This window comes from Oncorhynchus tshawytscha, unplaced genomic scaffold, assembly GCF_018296145.1.
Source record: "Oncorhynchus tshawytscha isolate Ot180627B unplaced genomic scaffold, Otsh_v2.0 Un_contig_5950_pilon_pilon, whole genome shotgun sequence".
In the NCBI taxonomy this organism is placed as follows: Eukaryota; Metazoa; Chordata; class Actinopteri; order Salmoniformes; family Salmonidae; genus Oncorhynchus; species Oncorhynchus tshawytscha.
The window spans coordinates 2,012-16,098 of NW_024607032.1; the positions used below are offsets into that span (position 1 = coordinate 2,012).

The 14,087-nt window shown below is 45.6% G+C and overlaps 1 long non-coding RNA gene across 1 annotated transcript; it reads left to right on the forward strand.

Annotated features, from left to right (window-relative positions):
* Nucleotides 1-1,064: 1,064 nt before the first annotated feature.
* Nucleotides 1,065-6,926, forward strand: LOC121842363. Its single transcript, XR_006081080.1, has 3 exons — nucleotides 1,065-1,186; nucleotides 6,667-6,775; nucleotides 6,874-6,926. It is a non-coding gene; the product is annotated as an uncharacterized LOC121842363 (long non-coding RNA).
* Nucleotides 6,927-14,087: the final 7,161 nt, after the last annotated feature.

Genomic DNA, 14,087 nt, shown 5'->3' on the forward strand with positions numbered 1-14,087 from the left:
GTGTAGCTAACTACTCGAACTACACTACTGTTTTATCATGTAGCGGTGTAGCTAACTACTGGAACTACACTCTACTGTTTTACCATGTAGCGGTGTAGCTAACTACTGGAACTACACACTACTGTTTTACCATGTAGCGGTGTAGCTAACTACTGGAACTACACTACTGTTTTACCATGTAGCGGTGTAGCTAACTACTGGAAATACACTACTGTTTTACCATGTAGCGGTGTAGCTAACTACTGGAACTACACTACTGTTTTACCATGTAGCGGTGTAGCTAACTACTGGAAATACACTACTGTTTTACCATGTAGCGGTGTAGCTAACTACTGGAACTACACACTACTGTTTTACCATGTAGCGGTGTAGCTAACTACTGGAACTACACTCCTGTTTTACCATGTAGCGGTGTCGCTAACTACTGGAAATACACTACTGTTTTACCATGTAGCGGTCTAGCTAACTACTGGAACTACACACTACTGTTTTACCATGTAGCGGTGTAGCTAACTACTGGAACTACACTCTACTGTTTTACCATGTAGCGGTGTAGCTAACTACTGGAACTACACTACTGTTTTACCATGTAGCGGTCTAGCTAACTACTGGAACTACACACTACTGTTTTACCATGTAGCGGTGTAGCTAACTACTGGAAATACACTACTGTTTTACCATGTAGCGGTGTAGTAGACAAGAATGTCCTTTCTTTTCCTCATCAGACCTGATTCTCACTTGCTGTGTTTAATAGCATAATTACACATTCTGTTAGCATATGACGACAGCGGGGTCTGGTCTTCCAGTTTGAAGTCTGACATTTCATATTTAGATATGATATTTTTTTAGTCGTAGTTTGGAAGTAGTGAGCTATTTTTCTCAGAAACTTTAGTTCATTAAACTATGTTTTCTTAAGCTTTAGTGTAGCTGTTACCAGTGTTCAGTAATTGGTAGCTTGGTGAACTATATTTTCCCCAAAACTGGTTAGCACACACATAGTCACACAGTCACACACACAAACGCGTGCACACACACACACAGGAAGGAAGGAAAGTCAGGGGGAAAGTCGGGGTTACTATAACCATGGTAACTAGTGTTGTGTTGTGACAGATGCATCATGGGACTGTGAGTCATCCAGGGGTCAGGAGACGTCTCTGGACCGCAACCAGCCCTGCGCCGTCAAGAGGTGTGTGATACGTAGCTCTGCTGTAGTCAGTGTGTGTGTGTGTGTGTGTGTGTGTGTGATACGTAGCTCTGCTGTAGTCAAATCAAATCAAAATCAAATCAAATTTATTTGTCACATACACATGGTTAGCAGATGTTAATGCGAGTGTAGCGAAATGCTTGTGCTTCTAGTTCCGACAATGCAGTAATAACCAACAAGTAATCTAACTAACAATTCCAAAACTACTGTCTTATACACAGTGTAAGGGGATAAAGAATATGTACATAAGGATATATGAATGAGTGATGGTACAGAGCAGCATAGGCAAGATACAGTAGATGGTATCGGGTACAGTATATACATATGAGATGAGTATGTAAACAAAGTGGCATAGTTAAAGTGGCTAGTGATACATGTATTACATAAGGATGCAGTAGATGATATAGAGTACAGTATATACGTATGCATATGAGATGAATAATGTAGGGTATGTAACATTATATAAGGTAGCATTGTTTAAAGTGGCTAGTGATATATTTTACATCATTTTACATCATTAAAGTGGCTGGAGTTGAGTCAGTGTCAGTGTCAGTGTGTTGGCAGCAGCCACTCAATGTTAGTGGTGGCTGTTTAACAGTCTGATGGCCTTGAGATAGAAGCTGTTTTTCAGTCTCTCGGTCCCAGCTTTGATGCACCTGTACTGACCTCGCCTTCTGGATGATAGCGGGGTGAACAGGCAGTGGCTCGGGTGGTTGCTGTCCTTGATGATCTTTATGGCCTTCCTGTAACATCGGGTGGTGTAGGTGTCCTGGAGGGCAGGTAGTTTGCCCCCGGTGATGCGTTGTGCAGACCTCACTACCCTCTGGAGAGCCTTACGGTTTTGGGCGGAGCAGTTGCCGTACCAGGCGGTGATACAGCCCGCCAGGATGCTCTCGATTGTGCATCTGTAGAAGTTTGTGAGTGCTTTTGGTGACAAGCCGAATTTCTTCAGCCTCCTGAGGTTGAAGAGGTGCTGCTGCGCCTTCTTCACGATGCTGTCTGTGTGAGTGGACCAATTCAGTTTGTCTGTGATGTGTATGCAGAGGAACTTAAAACTTGCTACCCTCTCCACTACTGTCAACATCGATGTGGATAGGGGGGTGTTCCCTCTGCTGTTTCCTGAAGTCCACAATCATCTCCTTAGTTTTGTTGACGTTGAGTGTGAGGTTATTTTCCTGACACCACACTCCGAGGGCCCTCACCTCCTCCCTGTAGGCCGTCTCGTCGTTGTTGGTAATCAAGCCTACCACTGTTGTGTCATCCGCAAACTTGATGATTGAGTTGGAGGCGTGCGTGGCCACGCAGTCGTGGGTGAACAGGGAGTACAGGAGAGGGCTCAGAATGCACCCTTGTGGGGCCCCAGTGTTGAGGATCAGCGGGGTGGAGATGTTGTTGCCTACCCTCACCACCTGGGGGCAGCCCGTCAGGAAGTCCAGTACCCAGTTGCACAGGGCGGGGTCGAGACCCAGGGTCTCGAGCTTGATGACGAGCTTGGAGGGTACTATGGTGTTGAATGCCGAGCTGTAGTCGATGAACAGCATTCTCACATAGGTATTCCTCTTGTCCAGATGGGTTAGGGCAGTGTGCAGTGTGGTTGAGATTGCATCGTCTGTGGACCTATTTGGGCGGTAAGCAACTTGGAGTGGGTCTAGGGTGTCAGGTAGGGTGGAGGTGATATGGGCCTTGACTAGTCTCTCAAAGCACTTCATGATGACGGAAGTGAGGGCTACGGGGCGGTAGTCATTTAGCTCAGTTACCTTAGCTTTCTTGGGAACAGGAACAATGGTGGCCCTCTTGAAGCATGTGGGAACAGCAGACTGGTATAGGGATTGATTGAATATGTCCGTAAACACACCGGCCAGCTGGTCTGCGCATGCTCTGAGGGCGCGGCTGGGGATGCCGTCTGGGCCTGCAGCCTTGCGAGGGTTAACACGTTTAAATGTCTTACTCACCTCGGCTGCAGTGAAGGAAAGTCTGCATGTTTCCGTTGCAGGCCGTGTCAGTGGCACTGTATTGTCCTCAAAGCGGGCAAAAAAGTTATTTAGTCTGCCTGGGTGCAAGACATCCTGGTCTGTGACTGGGCTGGTTTTCTTCTTGTAGTCCGTGATTGACTGTAGACCCTGCCACATGCCTCTTGTGTCTGAGCCGTTGAATTGAGATTCTACTTTGTCTCTGTACTGACGCTTAGCTTGTTTGATAGCCTTGCGGAGGGAATAGCTGCACTGTTTGTATTCGGTCATGTTACCAGTCACCTTGCCCTGATTAAAAGCAGTGGTTCGCGCTTTCAGTTTCACGCGAATGCTGCCATCAATCCACGGTTTCTGGTTAGGGAATGTTTTAATCGTTGCTATGGGAACGACATCTTCAACGCACGTTCTAATGAACTCGCACACCGAATCAGCGTATTCGTCAATGTTGTTATCTGACGCAATACGAAACATATCCCAGTCCACGTGATGGAAGCAGTCTTGGAGTGTGGAGTCAGCTTGGTCGGACCAGCGTTGGACAGTTGGACAGACCTCAGTGTGGGAGCTTCTTTTTTTAGTTTCTGTCTGTAGGCAGGGATCAACAAAATGGAGTCGTGGTCAGCTTTTCCGAAGGGGGGGGCGGGGCAGGGCCTTATATGCGTCGCGGAAGTTAGAGTAACAATGATCGAAGGTTTTTCCACCCCTGGTTGCGCAATCGATATGCTGATAAAATTTAGGGAGTCTTGTTTTCAGATTAGCCTTGTTAAAATCCCCAGCTACAATGAATGCAGCCTCCGGATAAATAGATTCCAGTTTGCAAAGAGTCAAATAAAGTTCGTTCAGAGCCATCGATGTGTCTGCTTGGGGGGGGGGATATATACGGCTGTGATTATAATCGAAGAGAATTCTCTTGGTAGATAATGTGGTCGACATTTGATTGTGAGGAATTCTAAATCAGGTGAACAGAAGGATTTGAGTTCCTGTATGTTTCTTTCATCACACCATGTCTCATTAGCCATAAGGCATACGCCCCCCGCCCGTCTTCTTACCAGAAAGATGTTTGTTTCTGTCGGCGCGATGCGTGGAGAAACCCGCTGGCTGCACCGCCTCCGATAGCATCTCTCCAGTGAGCCATGTTTCCGTGAAGCAAAGAACGTTACAGTCAGTTATCTGCTGCTTCCTGTTTATGCCCAGCCTCTGATGTCCCTCTGGAATGTTACCCTTGCTCGGATTTCATCAACCTTGTTGTCAAGAGACTGGACATTGGCGAGAAGAATGCTAGGGAGTGGTGCACGATGTGCCCGTCTCCGGAGTCTGACCAGAAGACCGCTTCGTTTCCCTCTTTTTCTGAGTCATTTTTTTGGGTCGCCGCTTGGGATCCATTCCGTTGTCCTGGGTGAAAGGCAGAACACAGGATCCGCATCGCGAAAATCATATTCTTGGTCGTACTGATGGTGAGTTGACGCTGATCTTATATTCAGTAGTTCTTCTCGACTGTATGTAATGAAACCTAAGATGACCTGGGGTACTAATGTAAGAAATAACACGTAAAAAAACTAAAATCTGCATAGTTTCCTAGAACGCTTGAAGCGAGGCGGCCATCTCTGTTGGCGCCGGAAGTATGTGTGTGTGTGTGATACGTAGCTCTGCTGTAGTCAGTGTGCGTGTGCGTGTGCGTGTGTGTGTATGTGATACGTAGCTCTGCTGTAGTCAGTGTGTGTGTGTGTGCGTGTGCGTGTGTGTGTGTATGTGATACGTAGCTCTGCTGTAGTCAGTGTGTGTGTGTGTGTGTGTGTGTGTGTGTGTGTGTGTGTGATACGTAGCTCTGCTGTAATCAGTGTGTGTGTGTGTGTGTGTGTGTGTGTGTGTGTGTGTGTGTGTGATACGTAGCTCTGCTGTAATCAGTGTGTGTGTGTGTGTGTGTGTTGGCCACCAGGTCAGGATCGTATGAGGGCCCACATCCACCTTCATCATCCCCATCATCACCTCAACCGCCTCCCCCAGCAGGTACACACTCATGAGGGGGGGACATGGGGACTAAAATGAACCTAGTTACTGATCCGTCTCACCGTGTCACCAAAACGCGTAACTGAGCGCTTAAACAAACCGTCTGGAATTAACATGGACTGTCAATGGACAACTTTTCTTCTTAGGCCGTTCATCGCTGGCGTTGACACGTTCACACGCCTTGTTGAATGAGCAACATCCTCTTTCTCCGCGAGCATTTGACGTGATGGATAAAAGCCTATAGAGACTGTAGCCTGTAGTTTGTAGACTGTAGCCTGTAGACGGTAGACTGTATACTGTAGACTGTAGCCTGTATACTGTAGACTGTAGTTTGTAGCCTGTAGACTGTAGACTGTAGACTGTAGCCTGTAGACTGTAGCCTGTAGACTGTAACCTGTAGACTGTAACCTGTAGACTGTAGCCTGTAGCCTGTAGCCTGTAGTCTAGCCTGTATGTTATGGTATAGGTTATGTTGTAGGAGATGTTTTGTTCTGTTTTAACAGTTGTTTATATATATACTGTATAACATGGAAAGCAAGTTGTTTCATTTAACAGGAACCCGTTGTGTTTTTATCCCAGTCGTTTATTTGGGAAAAACTGTTTTATCGAGAGAGAAAACGCCCCCATTCTCATCAACGGGGCTGTCGTGGAGGAGGTTGAGAGAGTTCCTTGGTGTCCACATCATCAACAAACTAGAATGGTCCAAACACACCAAGACGGCGTGAAGAGGGCACGACCACACCTTTTCCCCTCAGAGACTGAAAAGATTTGGCATGGGTACTCAGATCCTCAAAAAGTTCAACAGCTGCACCATCGAGAGCATCCTGACTGATTGCATCACTGCCTGGTACGGCAACTGCTCGGCCTCCGACCGCAAGGCACTACAGAGGGTAGTGTGTACGGCCCAGTACATCACTAGGGCCAAGCCACTACAGAGGGTAGTGTGTACGGCCCAGTACATCACTGGGGCCAAGCTTCCTGCCATCCAGGACCTTTATACCAGGCGGTGTCAGAGGAAGGCCCTAAGAATTGTCAAAGACTCCAGCCACCCAAGTCGTAGACCGTTCTCTCTCCTACCGCACAGCAAGCTGTACCGGAGCGCCAAGTCTAGGTCCAAAAGGCTCCTAAACAGCTTCTACCCCCAAGCCATAAGACTGCTGAACATCTCATCAAATGGCTACCCAGACTATTTCCATTTCCCCCTCCCATAATCTCTGTTTATCATCACAGTCACTTTACTTCTTATTATTATTGAATTATTTTACTTCAGATTATTTTAGTAAATACTTAACACTTTTTTTCTTAAAACTGCATTGTTGGTTAATTTCAGTCAGCATTTCACTGAGGTCTACACCTGTTGGTTAAGGGCTGGTCAGTCAGCATTTCACCCTATTTTATTTTCGCGTGTGTGTATATTTGTTTTCGCGTGTGTTTGTGTGTGTATATTTGTGTGTGTGTGTGTGTATTTGTGTGAGTGTGTGTGTATAGGTGTGTGAGTGGTAAGCGTCAGTGTTCAGGTTGCAATCAGGCGCTGGGGAAAGGAACAGCTATGAACATCGACACGCTGGGCCTGTACTTCCACCTAACCTGCTTTAAGGTACACACACACACGGACACACACACACATATACAGTGCTCTCACATTACTCTCTCTCTCTTTCTCACCTCTCTCTCACCTCTCTGTGTGTTTGTTAGTGTGGAGTGTGTAAGGTACAGCTAGGTGACACCAGTTCAGGAACAGACGTTAGATCCGTAACGGGCTGCTGAGCTGTCACGACTGCTATGCCACATCACACGGTGAGACACACACACACACACCTAATGAATTCACTGCTGAGACAAACAAAACCTACGGACACACACACACACATGACTATTATAACTGCACCACTAATGTACAGTTGTTATAACTGGTCATCAAACCTCATGTCATCTCTGTCACTTCCTGGTTGCAGCAGTTGGCCAGCCGACTACGCTGTGATTGGCTACAGCCTGCATCTGGAACCCTTCACAACATTCTGGAACGCTGTGGAATTCTCTTAACTGGACACACAAACTTCTCCCAGATGATGTCATGGAGACTGAACTGCCTGATGCTAACTGATGCTAATGGAGGCTAACTGCTAGCGTTGTAGCTGATCAACCAGTTTTTCCCAGACTGACTTGAGTACAGAGACCTCAAGCACAACCACTGATCTACGACAGCACACTCAGACACATGCTACATGCTAACACCAGCAGCAGTCGGAATGTAGTAGCTACCTACCTTACTGTCAAATTAGCTAAATGATAAATGCTAACGGATGCTAACTGCTAAATGCTACTGTTCACTCACCATCATAATGCCTTAATAACTCTGTTTTGTTTTGTGTTTTAAGTATTTTGCATGAACGAAGACCGTGTTAGTTGTTGTTGTTGTTAACGGTAGTTAGGCTGTGTTACCTAGCGACAGCCCTGACTACTACATATAGTTGTTATGGTTACCGTATGCCTCTCCTCCATGTTGTGTAATGATACAAGCTTTGTCTTTATTCTAATGTTCACCTGATCATCATGTACATCATTATGCTGCGTTCATTACTCTGAGAGCAATAAGGATGCATGATCGCTTTAGTTATTATTGGATGTTATTATTACCATTTAATACCAAGGATATTCTGACATTGTGTTTTAGAGCTTTGCATCATACTCTGCCTTAAGACGAGAGTGAGAGGGATAGCACACGTGTAGTGTGTGTGTGTGTGTGTGCATGTGTGTGTGAGTTGTTTTAGTTCAACTTGAAGCACAGTCCTATACCAGCGAATATTACTACACATTGACCCGCCCTCTCCCTCTTTTTCTCACCTGATTGACCTTTACTCCTAAGAACAACCAATGAATGAGACAAAGTTATCTGCTGCTTCCTGTTTATGCCCAGCCTCTTGTCCTGTGGCATTTTTAGGCCTATTTCTTACACCAATCAAATGCTTTGGATAGATGTGTAGAGGAGAGGAGAAGGGAGGGGGGGAGAGGGGAAGGGATGGGAGAGGAGATTCGAGAGGAAGATGGGATGGAAGAGAGAGGAGAGGAGAGATTAGAGAGGAGGAGAGAGAGGGAGAAGAGAGGAGAGGAGGGGGAGAGGGGATGGGATGGGAGAGGAGATTCGAGAGGAAGATGGGATGGAAGAGAGAGGAGAGGAGGAGAGAGGGGAGAAGAGAGAGAGGAAGCTACTTTAGACTGTTCTGTCTGCTGACATTTCTAAAGTACAAACTGAATTGATCCAGCTTCATAGCTTTTATAGCAATGTGTGTTTATCAATAAAATGACAATATTTTCAATGCGTTGTCTGATATCTCTTGGTCATCTGTGAGTATAGCCTTGGGAAGTAGTTTGAGGGTGCTGAGGAGTTTTTTTTCTGGTGGGGGACACATTTGTTTCCTCCCTACAAACAGCTGTATCGCTGCACTGGGGATGCTGCAGCACCTTCAGCTCCATGCTTCCCGCGGCTCTGTCTGTGAGCTCTGTTTTATTCTTGAGTCTATTGTATCATCTAGGGCCAAAAGTAGTTCACTATGTAGGGAATAGGGTGCCATTTGAGACAAACTCCTAGCTTCAACAGGTCTCCTAACAATGCTGCTGTTCTGCAATCATCAATCATAACGCTGAAGGTAGCCCATGGTTAATATCCATAGACTGTATACACAACCAAGGCTATGATAAATGATGTGTGGGGTATTGGCACAACCTGGTGGCCATCCACAGTATTACAGCCTACGCCTGTTTGACACAAGCCAAGGCAGTCGGGAAAAAGTTGCCTTCCTGTGGATGGTAATGGTAGAGACAGAGTCAAATGGTAACACAATAAGCTTTGGCAGAGGCACCACAGGGTCATATTGTATTTCATGGTACAATATCAAACAAACAATGTTAAAAACCTTTTTGTGTGGTCTTGGAAATGATTGAAAGGAAGAGTATTCTTTGTAATCGGGGTGAAACGCAACAGAGAAAACTACAAAAGGTGGAACCGTATATGGAGCAGTGGGCTGCCCGACCGGACCAATAACAGAGTAACACCGCTGTCACATGGAAGCAGAGTATGAGGCTATCCGCTAAAACAGACGCTTTTTAAATGAACATTTCTGTGTGTATTTAGCTTTATAAACCTTTCTCTTGAAGAGTTAACCTGTGCGACTTCAACACCATGGAATCGGAAGGGATGTCGCACCATGCAGTAAGTCACGATACTGAACTGTCCCGTATTGTGGTCCAGACACTAACTGATAACATTAGGTAGCCAGTCGGTGAGCTTGTTAGTTATCCTTCCATGAGGAATAGACCGGAAGAAGGCGATAGATAGTTATTTATCTACCGAGCTACCGTTACCTCTGTTACTATCGGAGATGAAACAAAACCACCGAGTCTTCAGCTAATAGGACATTTGAAAACGTTACAGCTCATATGCTGTCTTTTCTCTACAGGGTGAGACTGAGACGGGATGTTAGTTAGCCAAGTCCTTGTTGTTTCTCTCGGGTTGTGTATTGGCACCTTGTCGCCCGCTGGGGGCGCTGTTGGGTTAGATAGAAGTCTATACACTCTGGTGGACAAAGTACCCAATTGTCATACTTGAGTAAAAGTAAATATACTTTAAACCACTGATAAACTCAAGAGTCACAACCTTTCAGAAACCCCTTTATTCGTACATTTTACACATACTCAGAATTTGACTTGGAGATGTGGTGTGATATGGTGCTGCTAGCCATAGACAACATACAGAGACAGAATTTACACTTTATATACATTATACAAAATAGATCAATAGATGAAGTGAGGATATACTGCAAGCGGTACCGGAGCACCAAGTCTAGGTCCAAAAGGCTCCTCAACAGCTTCTACCCCCAAGTCATAGACTGTTCTCTCTGCTACCGCATGGCAAGCGGTACCGGAGCGCCAAGTCGAGGTCCAAGAGGCTCCTCAACAGCTTCTACCCCCAAGTCATAGACTGTTCTCTCTGCTACCGCATGGCAAGCGGTACCGGAGCACCAAGTCGAGGTCCAAAAGGCTCCTCAACAGCTTCTACCCCCAAGTCATAGACTGTTCTCTCTGCTACCGCATGGCAAGCGGTACCGGAGCACCAAGTCTAGGTCCAAGAGGCTCCTCAACAGCTTCTACCCCCAAGTCATAGACTGTTCTCTCTGCTACCGCATGGCAAGCGGTACCGGAGCACCAAGTCGAGGTCCAAAAGGCTTCTAAACAGCTTCTACCCCCAAGTCATAGACTGTTCTCTCTGCTACCGCATGGCAAGCGGTACCGGAGCACCAAGTCTAGGTCCAAAAGGCTCCTCAACAGCTTCTACCCCCAAGTCATAGACTGTTCTCTCTGCTACCGCATGGCAAGCGGTACCGGAGCACCAAGTCGAGGTCCAAAAGGCTCCTCAACAGCTTCTACCCCCAAGTCATAGACTGTTCTCTCTGCTACCGCATGGCAAGCGGTACCGGAGCACCAAGTCTGGTTCCAAGAGGCTCCTCAACAGCTTCTACCCCCAAGTCATAGACTGTTCTCTCTGCTACCGCATGGCAAGCGGTACCGGAGCACCAAGTCGAGGTCCAAGAGGCTCCTCAACAGCTTCTACCCCCAAGTCATAGACTGTTCTCTCTGCTACCGCACAGCAAGCGGTACCGGAGCACCAAGTCTAGGTCCAAGAGGCTTCTAAACAGTTTCTACTCCCCCAAGACATAAGACTCCTGAACATCTAATCAAATGGCCACTATTTACATCCCCCCCCCCTCTTTCATACCACTGCCACTCTCTGTTATTATCTATGCATAGTCACTTTTTACTTTTTTATTTTACCCCCTTTTCTCCCCAATTTTGTGGTATCCAATTCTTAGTAGTTACTATCTTGTCTCATCGCTACAACTCCCGTACGGGCTCGGGAGAGACGAAGGTCGAAAGTCATGCGCCCTCCGATACACAACCCAACCAAGCCGCACTGCTTCTTAACACAGCGCCATCCAACCTGGAAGCCAGCCGCACCAATGTGTCGGAGGAAACGCCGTTACACCTGGAGAACTTGGTAAGCGCGCACTGCGCCCGGCCCGCCACAGGAGTCGCTGATGAGACAAGGACATCCCTTTATTTTATTTATTTAACTACCTACATTGTACATTTTTTTTTTTTCTCAACTGCGTTGTTGGTTAAGGTCTTGTCAGTCAGCATATCACTGTAAGGTCTACTACACCTGTTGTATTCAGCATATCACTGTGAGGTCTACTACACCTGTTGTATTCAGCATTTCACTGTGAGGTCTACTACACCTGTTGTATTCAGCATTTCACTGTGAGGTCTACTACACCTGTTGTATTCAGCATTTCACTGTGAGGTCTACTACACCTGTTGTATTCAGCATTTCACTGTGAGGTCTACTACACCTGTTGTATTCAGCATTTCACTGTGAGGTCTACTACACCTGTTGTATTCAGCATTTCACTGTGAGGTCTACTACACCTGTTGTATTCAGCATTTCACTGTGAGGTCTACTACACCTGTTGTATTCAGCATTTCACTGTGAGGTCTACTACACCTGTTGTATTCAGCATTTCACTGTGAGGTCTACTACACCTGTTGTATTCAGCATTTCACTGTGAGGTCTACTACACCTGTTGTATTCAGCATTTCACTGTAAGGTCTACTACACCTGTTGTATTCAGCATTTCACTGTGAGGTCTACTACACCTGTTGTATTCAGCATTTCACTGTAAGGTCTACTACACCTGTTGTATTCAGCATTTCACTGTGAGGTCTACTACACCTGTTGTATTCAGCATTTCACTGTGAGGTCTACTACACCTGTTGTATTCAGCATTTCACTGTGAGGTCTACTACACCTGTTGTATTCAGCATTTCACTGTAAGGTCTACTACACCTGTTGTATTCAGCATTTCACTGTGAGGTCTACTACACCTGTTGTATTCAGCATTTCACTGTAAGGTCTACTACACCTGTTGTATTCAGCATTTCACTGTAAGGTCTACTACACCTGTTGTATTCAGCATTTCACTGTAAGGTCTACTACACCTGTTGTATTCAGCATTTCACTGTGAGGTCTACCTACACCTGTTGTATTCAGCATTTCACTGTGAGGTCTACTACACCTGTTGTATTCAGCATTTCACTGTGAGGTCTACTACACCTGTTGTATTCAGCATTTCACTGTCAGGTCTACTACACCTGTTGTATTCAGCATTTCACTGTAAGGTCTACTACACCTGTTGTATTCAGCATTTCACTGTAAGGTCTACTACACCTGTTGTATTCAGCATTTCACTGTGAGGTCTACTACACCTGTTGTATTCAGCATTTCACTGTGAGGTCTACCTACACCTGTTGTATTCAGCATTTCACTGTGAGGTCTACTACACCTGTTGTATTCAGCATTTCACTGTGAGGTCTACTACACCTGTTGTATTCAGCATTTCACTGTGAGGTCTACTACACCTGTTGTATTCAGCATTTCACTGTGAGGTCTACTACACCTGTTGTATTCAGCATTTCACTGTGAGGTCTACTACACCTGTTGTATTCAGCATTTCACTGTGAGGTCTACTACACCTGTTGTATTCAGCATTTCACTGTGAGGTCTACTACACCTGTTGTATTCAGCATTTTACTGTGAGGTCTACTACACCTGTTGTATTCAGCATTTCACTGTGAGGTCTACTACACCTGTTGTATTCAGCATTTCACTGTGAGGTCTACTACACCTGTTGTATTCAGCATTTCACTGTAAGGTCTACTACACCTGTTGTATTCAGCATTTCACTGTGAGGTCTACTACACCTGTTGTATTCAGCATTTCACTGTAAGGTCTACTACACCTGTTGTATTCAGCATTTCACTGTAAGGTCTACTACACCTGTTGTATTCAGCATTTCACTGTGAGGTCTACTACACCTGTTGTATTCAGCATTTCACTGTGAGGTCTACTACACCTGTTGTATTCAGCATTTCACTGTGAGGTCTACTACACCTGTTGTATTCAGCATTTCACTGTGAGGTCTACTACACCTGTTGTATTCAGCATTTCACTGTGAGGTCTACTACACCTGTTGTATTCAGCATTTCACTGTGAGGTCTACTACACCTGTTGTATTCAGCATTTCACTGTAAGGTCTACTACACCTGTTGTATTCAGCATTTCACTGTGAGGTCTACTACACCTGTTGTATTCAGCATTTCACTGTGAGGTCTACTACACCTGTTGTATTCAGCATTTCACTGTGAGGTCTACTACACCTGTTGTATTCAGCATTTCACTGTGAGGTCTACTACACCTGTTGTATTCAGCATTTCACTGTGAGGTCTACTACACCTGTTGTATTCAGCATTTCACTGTGAGGTCTACTACACCTGTTGTATTCAGCATTTCACTGTGAGGTCTACTACACCTGTTGTATTCAGCATTTCACTGTGAGGTCTACTACACCTGTTGTATTCAGCATTTCACTGTGAGGTCTACTACACCTGTTGTATTCAGCATTTCACTGTGAGGTCTACTACACCTGTTGTATTCAGCATTTCACTGTGAGGTCTACTACACCTGTTGTATTCAGCATTTCACTGTGAGGTCTACTACACCTGTTGTACTCAGCATTTCACTGTGAGGTCTACTACACCTGTTGTATTCAGCATTTCACTGTCAGGTCTACTACACCTGTTGTATTCAGCATTTCACTGTGAGGTCTACTACACCTGTTGTATTCAGCATTTCACTGTGAGGTCTACTACACCTGCTGTATTCAGCATTTCACTGTGAGGTCTACTACACCTGTTGTATTCAGCATTTCACTGTCAGGTCTCCTGTTGTATTCAGCATTTCACTGTGAGGTCTACTACACCTGTTGTATTCAGCATTTCACTGTGAGGTCTACTAC